Here is an 11,138-nt window from a genome sequence, read left to right as displayed (position 1 = left end):
CGGAATCACTGGGTTGCTGTGAGTTTTCCGGGCTGTATGGTTACGTTACAGAAGCATTGTCGACTGAAGTTTCGTCCACAACTATGGCAGGCATCCCCAAACATAAATCAAGGAACATGGAAGGCACTGCAGACTAACTCAACCAGAAAAGTCAGCCATAGCAGAGCTCTTGATGAACCACCCTGGACACAGCATATTATTTCAGAACACAGAAATGAAGAACCACTCTAACAACCACTATGTCAGCGATTGAAATCCACAAACATGTGGACAATTTCAACAGAAAGGAGGAAACCATGAACATGAAGAAAATATGGCTACCAATATTTTAAAAACTCTAAAATCAGGACAACAAATAAAGAACAACACTCTGAAAACAGAGGAATTCCAGGAATGAATCAATCAGGGCCAGCTAACACCTACCAACAAAGGATTTCCCCAGGCAGGAATCAGCCAGGCTTTGAAGCTGCAAGGCTTTTTAATGCTAGTCAAGGTGATTAATTGCAACATTCACACTTTCCTCCAACAGGCAAGAGTTATTTCTCCCACCTTAGACCTTCCACAGATACATAAACCTCTCTCGTCTAGTTTCTAATATACCTCATAAGCTCTTAGGATGTTTGCCAAAGATGTGGGTGAAACGTCAGGAGAGAATGCTTCTAGAACATGGCCATACAGCCCAGAAAACTCACAGCAACCCAGAGAGTTATTTATTTTACTTTTCCATCCTTCCTTCCTCCTTTCTTTTCTTCCTGAGTATCTAAAATAACAATCACGGATATCTTCTAACTGTGCTGTACATTTATACTTTCTTTCCTGGGTATCTTTAGATTTCCAGTTTAATCGCAAAATAAAATTAAATAAAATAAAAACCCGTCTTACTGTATTTTCCTTCCTAACATAATATATAGGAGCCGCATGAAAGCAAAAACAAGCAAACAAAACCCGATTGTAATCTATGAGGATATTAAAAACCCTAGAAGAGACCCCTAATCTATTTTTTTTCAAAACAAAATTATATAAAGAAAATCCCACAAGTTTAAAACGGCTTGTGAGGGGAGAAAGGTTGTTGTGCACCTTCCTCCTGTTATCTTCGATCTCACATGATCGATCAAGTGAAATGTTTGCTGCTCGAGGGCCGGGAGGGGAGAGGAACTTTTAACTATGCCCTGCCTTTTCTTCTGCTTCGAGTCTACTGATTATGAACAATTCAAAGCCTGGAGAGAACCCACAAACAAAACAAAAACAAAGCAAAAATGCACCTGTTTCTTAAGAACCCACAGAAACTCAAGTAAAGCCAAGCTGCACCCAGAACAGGCCCAAAATGTTAGAATACAGCTGAAGTAAACAATATCTTTGCCAAATGACTCAGATTCCTTCTTGCTTTTGGCCAGTCAAACCAAATATAATATAATTTATACATATTATATTCTTTCCTTGCAATCTATAGATTAAATCAAGACTAAAACTCAGGAGGAAAAAAACAGCAGAAAACTTTCAATAAGCCCATAGGATCTTGGAAACATGAGTTTCAACATTAGGATTTGGTTTAGATTCATGTCCAAGGTACTGGTGCCCATTGCTGAGGAATAACCCAAAGCAATTTCAGAGAGAACTTGGTAACAATAATTTCCTAATGTTTGATGCCACTAAAACTAACATAACTAGCATTTAAGGACTAGAGCAGAAAAGTGCTTTATTTTAATAAATTCAGTCATTCTCTTATATCTGCAAACATTAACATACATATTGTATTTCCTATATATATTTTCATAGATCTTACCGCTGATAGGTTTACTTGAAAATAATCCAGAGTCACACATATGTTTGCAGAGTTTCTTTGTTTTCAGGTAGGGTCGCAAAGCAGAGAGAAAAGAAATCACTTTACTCCCACTCGTGAGCCTGGCCTATTTTCAAATGAACCCATGAGCAATAAGGTCTATGAAAATATATATCGTCCACGTATAGAGTCTACATATGAAGGAAATGATTGCAGGTATTAAAATAAGATACTTTAATACCTCAGTCCTTAAATGTTTTTGCTCTGTATGTATGCACATTTAAGAACTGTCCTTAAATGCCTTTGAGGTGTGAATTGGGACTCTGTTGACACGCATTGGGACACGCATTTAAGACTGAGATAGAAAAGTGCCACATATGTATACACAAACACATATCCATCCTCCTCTTCTCTGGGGATGTTCCCTGCTTCTCCCTCCTGTTTACCTTCTATTATTGTTATCAGTTCAAGCCCTACGAAGGACCCGGACTGCGGGGCTGACTGGGTTTGTGTCACCTATTCACACGTTACTGTCGTCATAGAGACACAACGCCAACCTCCCACAAAGCTTTGGGTTGCCTTTGTTGTGGGAGGGCAGGGAAGCTCCAACCCTCTTCCAGGTTGATCTCTACACAGAAGCCCAAGGGGTAGCAATCACACTGCTAGAAACAACAACAGCAACAACAACTGATGGATTGATTTCCAAGCACTCCCCCCAAATCCTCTTGAATTTAGAGCAAAACGATCGAAAGTGAAACACCACGGGCTGAAGGTGATGCCATCTCATCGAAATGCCCCCGCCCTGCCTCCTCCCGCCTTGACTGGAGAAGATTATAATGCGGAACACGAGTCCATGGCCTAATCGAATCCGGATTTAATCATGCCAAGAGTAGGCTGTATTCTGAGATCAAATACTGCTGCTTTTACCTACAGCAATCGCTGTATTTTATTGATTTTAACCAGGGGTACTGTGAATTTGTGATATGTTGACTTTATTGTTTATATTTGTTTTATACTTGTTGTATTTTGCATGTTACACCTTGAGCGTTCTGTGAGCCGCCCCCAGTCTCTTTGGGAGATGGTGGCGGGATATAAATAAACGTTTATTATTATTATGATTGTTATTATTATTATTACAGGCCCACTGAAATCCAATAGTTATGACTAAGGGTGCATCTGCACTGCAGAAGTACTGCAGTTTGACAACACTTTAACTGTCATGGCTCAGTGCTATGGAATCCTAGGAGCTGTGGTTTTAGAAGGTTTCTGTTGCCAATAGCAAACTCCCAGCTAAGGTGGTGCCAAACTGGATCAATCCTACAGTGAAGATGCATCCTAAGGCTTGCCATGAAGTCCCATCAGTTTTGTTCTTTCTATCTGTGACTAATATCCTGTGGGATTCTGGAACAGCTTGTCTGAATTACATTTCCTTCCCTAAGAGAACAGAGAAATATCCCTATAACTACCACACCAGCAGGGAAGACCTGAACAATCTCAACCATGCAGTGTGGAAATACCAACGATATACAGAAATGTAGACAAGAATGTGTGTGTGTGTATGTATATCTATATATCTATGTCTATATTTCTGTATATTAGCCAAATCTTATGAAAATCGGCCATGTGTGTATGTAAGGGGGAGTGAGTAATTCTTGGGTTTTTTGGCATGGCAACAGCGCCCTCTTCCTGCAGTCTAAAAAACAGCATGATCGCACGTAAACACATAAAAACCTACAGTTTAAGGTGGGATGCCTTCCGCGTGCATCCCACAAGCCATTTCGGCTTCCAATTCACCTCTCTACATTTACAAACTATTTGTATCAGCCAGTACCGCAGGAGGTTCCAGATAGGTGACCAATGAGAGAAACTAAGTGACCAAAACCAGAATCAATTTTTTTCCGTGCTTACTTAGGTGCCTCTTTAAGATCTGCATGTTTTAAAAGCTAAATGAACTCATTTATCCTTCGCCCGATTCCTTTGGAAGATGCGCCCAATAGGTCCACTATCTCGCCCATGCTAATTTAATTGTGTATAAATTGCTGTGTGTGTGAGAGAGAGAGGGGGGGGGGGGTAAAATTCTCCCTCTCTCCACTTCCTGCAAGGGGAGATAAACCTCTCAATACTTCATTACCGCTGGCTCTGATTGCGTTCAGCAGGTGTTTTATCTCCCCTGCATTTGGGTAACTCAAATTGGTGTATTAACAATTAATTATTTTCTTGAGATTACAAATTACAGGAACAGGGGAATTAGAGAAAAAATAATTTACAGAGCCGAGAATAGTTTATTGTTCGTCTCCCCTTCCTCCCAGCTTGTCCATAAAGGCTCGAATTTAACTATTTTGAGATATTGTAGCACTTTTGAGACTAACCTAGAAAAAGGCATTTGTGAACACAAATTATAGTACATTGAGTCTATTTCATCTCTCCATGCAGCTGAGGAAACTGGCACAGGGCCCTTCTACACAGCCATATAATCCAGTATATTAAGGCATAAAATCCCACAATTTCTGCTTTGAACCGGGTTATCTGAGTCCACGCTGCCATATATTCCAGTTCAAAGCAGAAAATGTGGGATTTAATTAAGCTGTGTGGAAGAGGCCTCAGTCTACCAAAGCTTATGCCACAATCACCTTTCTCCCCATTAGCAAAGGTGCTCAATATATAAAACTTTATATATTGATCCCAAATAACAAGGCTATGGCTTTGCATTTTAAGAAATGTGAATGTGAATGATACTCATTTTGGGGCACACAACACAAAGAAACCCTTGACTTGGCCAAAGTTCAAGGTCTGTCTCCTGCATTGCATTCAAATAAGTATGAAGAACCCTTCTACACAGCCAAAATATCAAGGCAGAAAATCCCACAATATTTTCTTTGAAGTGGGTTATCTGAGTCCACACTGCCATATATTCCAGTTCAAAGCAGAAAATGTGGGATTTTATTCAGCTGCGTGGAAGGGGCCTCAGAGGTTCTGTGCTACTCTGTGGGCCTTGCTCCCAAGAGTCAACTTGTAGACAGGCCTAGCCTCAAGTGGAACCTGTTTACAAGTAATTACTATTAGGAAAGCTTTGCTTTAGGTGCCATTGTGCCCCTTCCTGTAACTGTCTACTCAAAAACAAACCTGCTTGTTTTGTACACACCCCCTCAGAGCTAAATCCCACTGTTTCCAATAAAGGCCCATCTCTGGTGAATGAACACAGGTCTGGCATCTGTGGGTGGGGCTTTCCAGTAAATAGAAGTGCTTTGAGGTTCCAGTAGATGCACACTGCAGGACACCAAGGGGTTTATCCCTAATGAAAACATTCATCATAACCCTGTACAAATGGAGTGCCAGAAACCAATGGTAGACATGTCTCTCAACAGTAAATCCCAATAGGATTTACTTAGGTTAAAGGTGTAGACAATTTAGATCAAAACTAAGGGCCATATAACCCAGAATATCAAGGCAGAAAATTCCACAATATTTTCTTTGAACTTGGTTATTTGAGGCCACACTGCCATATATTCCAGTTCAATGCAGAAAATGTAGGATTTTATTCAGCTGTGTGGAAGGGGCCTTAGTAATTTCTTTTGTGAAGAATTAAGAGGTTCCTGCCCCCCCCCTTTCTTTCTCCCCGTTTCTCTCTTCTACAGGAAAAGGAGTTGGGTTGATACCTTCTCCTGGGCCACCGAAACAATGTCATCATTTGTCTGGCTTCTACAAGTGCAGGAACCTCCTTCAAAAACAGCAGTCCCCAAATCCGAATTTTCAGTAATCGCCAAGAATTTTCTGCACCTTTAATCTCCTGCATATTGAAAAAATATCTACAATCCAAAATGGCTTTCTTTTTCTTTCTTTTTCTGGTTTTATTACACCGTTTCAAAGTTAACAGGGGAGAGACTGAACATTTTAAAGAACGTGCTTTGCACAAGCTTGAGTGAAACACCAATAATAAAACGAGAGAGGCACTTGACCAATTTACTGAACAAAACAAATCTGCATTCCTCTTCCTATCCTCTTAATTTCAAAAGGTAGGGCTCCTTAAATTAATATATATTTTACCATAAGGCATATGTTCCTAATGAACCCCGAGGGCCTACCAAGTTCTTAACTTTTTCTAGATCACAGTTCCTAGATCAATTGGGGAGTCCCGCATTTCTCAAAACCCTTCGATGCAATATTGCATTTAACACTATAGAGTAAAAGAAAAGTTGCATTAAGTATGGACCTGAATTGAGCTCGTATTTTTCAGAAGGTAAAGAAAGAAAGAAAGTGAACCAAACGAAGAAAGACCAGACCGTGCGGCCACTGAAAATCCGAAAGGAATGCCAAAGAGGGTTATTATCAGGGGGTTGAAAGGGTTTGGGGAGAAGGATAAAATTCAAAGAAAATCTTACACTCACCAGCTCGGAAAGGGCTTGAAGGTCGGCCAAGCAGATCGGATTGCAGTGGTTCTCCTTTCTGTCGGCAGCAGGTACTTCTTTCTCTCCTCCACCCCTTTCAAAAGACAAGGAAAAGATTTTCGGCGACGCAAAGATTTCCTTGCTTCCTCGTTTGCCCTCTCCTTCTTCTCCTCGAATGGTAATCTCGAAAGGGCCTCGTCCTTCTGTCCATTTATTCCGGGGATCTGCACCAAAGGGGATAAAACGAAGACATTTAACACAGAGTTCGTTTTAAAATCCAAGGAAAGGAGACAGAAGGAGATTAAAAATAAAATACGGATGGATGGATGGTGGTGGCGGGGAAAGTCTGCCCCTTGCGTTCTCAGGTTGCTGAGGTTGTGCCTGGAGGTGTGGGGGGTCAAGGGGAGTTGGGGAGGCCCCACTGGTTAGCTATGGGAGGAAGAGAGGGAGGGAGGAATGTATGTTGCCTGCCTGGAAGTTTACCTGGGTCGCTCGCGTGGCTTTTCCGACGGCTCTTTCTTGCTCTCTCTCTCTTTCTCTGTTGGATGCCGTGAAACCCAGGGCAGGTTCTCCGGTGAGGCGGTAGAAAACGCCAGGAACTCCGCCCTCTGGGCATGGGCCTCCCAAGGCAGCCCAAAAGACCCACCGCCCCGGAGCCCTTTTTTTTCCTTTCAAGGAATTCTACAAACCCAGCCTTCTAAGGCGCTTCACCTTCACCTCTCGCTCAAGCCAGAGCTCTCCCCCACTTGGCCCGGTTCCTTGGCCTACAGACCTCTCAGCCCCACCTCCTCCTGGCCAGGGAACCCAAATGGGCCCTTTGGCAGGAGGGCCTCTCCCTCCCCTTCACCCCAGGCCACTTTCTCCACCAGCGAGAGTAGGCGCCAGACCAGATCCCCAACTCCAGCAGAAACGCACAACCGGGAGGGCAAAACGAGGCCTTCATTCATATGCAAATAGATCCACCAAGAGGAGAAGTTCATCATTAATAGAAAAAGAAAGGCGGAATCTTGGATTATTCCTGTCCCTTTGCCTCACTCTATGGATGTAAACCGGATCCCAAAGCGTTAAAAACAACATCCTCCCCCCCCCCCCCTTTCTCCATACAGTTTCCTCTAGGGTAGAGTTATCCAGGTTGGTTCAGTTTAGGGGAAAGGATGGGTAAAAACGAAGAGGTTAAAAATCGAGAGGAGAGAGATAAATAGAGGGTGAATTTGAAGGTCACCTTCTCCAAGAGCAGCAGATTGATCCAAATGAAAACAGGAGCCTCAAGTTATGGTTTGAAACAAAACAGGATCTCCGGCTGTGTTAAGGAGTAATTTTGTAATAAATAAATAAATCTACAGCTTTAGTGCACATTGAGAATAATAAGAGAACGCACAAAAATATAGACTTACTACCAAAGAAACAAAACTTCAATTCCTGAGTATACTAAAGCTATCGAATATTAGAAAAATTAGGGAAGCAAACTCTTGCAGTACAGGATTATTGGGCATTTATTTCCACACATTGCTTGCCTCCTTAAAGGTTAGTCTGGAAAGTGGGCTCTATCGCATTTATTAATCCAAATCGGACTTCTTTCCCACAGTCCCAGGCGAAACACTTTTCTTCACCTTTTCCAATATTGTTTGCAATGTTAACCTTTTCACAGGTTAGTTTGCGCCCTTTTCCTGGAATCACTGTGAACAAAATGGGGCTGGAAACAAGGGGACGGACTTCGGAGGAAATAAACACCCCTGGTTTTGCGTGAACTCAGAATCAGGTTTGTCATTTCCAGATATTAGAAATGAAGGGCGCTAAATATACCTCCTGGATTCCTTTATGAAACTGTACCATTCAACGCTTTTTTTTCTGTGCAGGGATGGCGTTCATTTTCTCCTCCCTGCTAACTTTCAGAGTGCAGAGAGTTCCACACTGAACAAAATCAAAGATTAAAAAAGAGATCCCAACTAGGTAACAATATATAGAAGTGCATTATCCCTCCAGCCCCTTAAATGGCTTGAAAATATTATAAACCATTTCAACAACAAAAAGGTGACTTTGAATACAGGCGAGGTAAATATGTTGCGAGGCTGGCTATGGAGATAAATCTATCAACCCATTATAAACAGAACTGTAACTGAAAAAAATGGTAAAATATCAGATCATGTTTTGCAAACCGAGTTCTGTTTTTTTTTTCTGACGTGGTTTAAAATGTGAAGAAGAAAATTAAGTTTGTGTCTAAGGTCCTTTCCACATAGCTGAATAAAATCCCACATTTCCTGCTTTGAACCGGGATATATGGCAGTGTGGACTCAGATAACCCACTTCAAAGAAAATATTGTGGGATTTTCTGCTTTGATATTTTGGGACATATGGCTGTGTGGAAGGGCCCTAAACCGGCCTTATAAGGAACAGCAAGAAAGGAAAGAGAAAGTTGGGGCTTCAGGTGGTTATTGTTGGAAGGGTAGCTGGAAAATCCTATTGTTGTGGGAAACCAAACTAAGGCCCCTTCCACACAGCAGAATAAAATCCCACGTGATCTGCTTTGAACTGGGACACATCGCAGTGTGGACTCAGTGCCCTTGCACACAGCCCCATATCCCAGAATATCAAAGCAGAAAATCCTACATTATCTGAGTGTGGACTCAGATAACCCAGTTCAAAGCAGATATTGAGGGATTTTGCTGCCTTTATATTATGGGTTATATGGTTGTGTGAAAGGGCCCTAAGGCTCGCCTTGATCCAAGTAAAATGTCGAGGTTAGAGGATAACTGAATTCTTTCCCTGCGTTTCTTCGCAGCACCACGGCGCAAACAAAAGCAATCCGAGTCGCTGACAGATCAAACAAAACTCCTGCCCTTCTCTTCCTCTTTCCCCCCTTCCTTTCCTTTCTTTACCCTCCCCTTTCCTCCTTCAAGGAAAAAAAAAAGAGGGCGAGGAACACCTGAGTCGCTGAGCCCTGGGAGGGAAACCAGAAGCGCCACATTTGCGCGCCTTTTTCCAGAGCGAAAAAGGCGCCGAGAAAGACTATGCAGCCGCCTCACCTTTTCCTCCAGAACCATTCCCCACAAAAGTTCTCCTAATTAATGCTTATTAGCCAACGGAAGAGCAAAATCCCCTCCCTTGTCTTGCAATTATTGAACCAATCTGTCTGACTTCGCCTCTCCTTCCCGCCGTCCCCACCTTTCTATCCTTACAGAGAAGGAGAATTTGGGGTTCTCACTCGCACACATCTCCTTTTTCGGTGGCTTGTTTTTTTTTGTTGTTTTTTTTTTTTTGCCAGGGCCGCTGAAATCACAGGTTTCACCCAGGAGGTTGGATCCCCCCCCCATCCCTAATAGGCAACCCATAGTAAGTGTTAAATAATACATCAGCCTCTTTGTCAGCTGCAGAACAGCCTCCTTGGTGGAAGGAAGCAAGCACAGATTTATTTTACTCTAAGTTGTTTTAGTTTTGGATGCCAAACAGGTCGCTTTCTCAGTGACTTGTGTGCCTCAGCTATTTTTTGGCGGGAATTTTCACACCCCTTTGCACTGAAGTATCATTTTGACAAACCCTGCCCTCAGGCCTGGGCAAACTTGGGCCCTCCAGGTGTTTTGGACTTCGACCCTTTCAGGAAGGGGCCTGAGGCGGTTAGGAATGGTGGGAGTCGAAGTCCAAAACACCTGGAGGGCCCAGGTTTGCTCACGCCTGCCTTAGCTGCATGGAAAAGGTCCTTAGAAATTCGACTAGAGCCTGGTCACTTTCTTGAGAGGCTGAGGGCGGTAGAATGAATGCACCTTAAGGCCACTTGTGGCTCAAGGCAATAGGATCCAGTTGTCGTTTTCCTCTAAGGGCCCTGGTGCCTCGGCAAACTACAATTTTCAGGATCCCCTCATATTGAGGCATGTCACAAGCACTTTAGAGAGCTGAAATCCCCTCTCACAGTTCCTATTTCTCCTAGTCATGTTGAGAATATCAGCTTTGCGAGACAACCAGCCAGCTTTGCCTTGCCCTACGGATTGAAAGGCGTTTCTTTTGCCCTCCCCGGTCCCCCAATGCCTAGTTTCTCGACCCTCCTCTCTCTCCCCTTTTTCCTTTCCTTCTCTCTTATGGAAATCTCGCCTTTAAAGCGCCGAAGCGATAGCATCTCCGAGTGGGAGATTAATTTTCATCCGCTCATTGTGAGGCGAGAGCCAGCCTCGTTGCCTGGCGGCCAAACCCTTCGCCGGCGACACAATTGCCACAAATGAACAACTTGTCCTCCGCGGACTCTCGGCAGGATCCAATTAGCTGGGCCAAAGCCCTCTCCGGCCGAGGCCAGTCTCCTTTGCCGGCCTCCCCACTCCGCCAGAGATTGGCAAGAATCGCTGGCACTTCTTTGGCCCGGAAATTGCCTTTCAAACCGGACGCTTTCCCCTCTCCCTGGGCCTAGGGGGAATCCCAAAGGCACCTCCTAAAAGAAACGAAACAAAACAAAGCGCAGGACCAGCACTGCAGACCAATTCCCGAGGAAGTTGCCCGGCTTCAACTCAAGGACGGGGGGCCTGTCTGCCTTTCTCTCCTCTATCTGTACCTACAAAGAGATGCATTAAAGGCGAAAGTCAGCAGATAGCCCGACATCAGGCAATATTATCCTCCCGCCTTTTATATATATATTTAAAAAGGAAAAAAAGAAAGGAAGGTAGGTGGGTAGGTGGAGTGGGAAGGAGACGTTATTATTGGGTTGCTGTGAGTTTTCCGGGCTCTATTGCCATGTTCCAGAAGCTTTCTCTCCTGACGTTTCGCCCACATCTATGGCAGGCAACCTCAAAGGTTATGAGGAATATTGGAAACGCAACCAGAGAAGTCAGCACTTGATGAACCAACCTGGACACAACATATTATTTGAGAATGCAGAAATGCTGGACCACTCTAACAACCAACTACGCGGAGAAGACATTGAAATCCGCAGTCATGTGGACAATCTCAACAAAAAGGAGGGAACCATGAAAATGAACAAAATCTAGCTACTA

This window comes from Anolis carolinensis, chromosome 1 (assembly GCF_035594765.1).
Source record: "Anolis carolinensis isolate JA03-04 chromosome 1, rAnoCar3.1.pri, whole genome shotgun sequence".
NCBI classification, from domain to species: domain Eukaryota; kingdom Metazoa; phylum Chordata; class Lepidosauria; order Squamata; family Dactyloidae; genus Anolis; species Anolis carolinensis.
The sequence above is the reverse complement of the archived record's forward strand: the minus strand, read 5'-3'. Positions refer to the sequence as shown.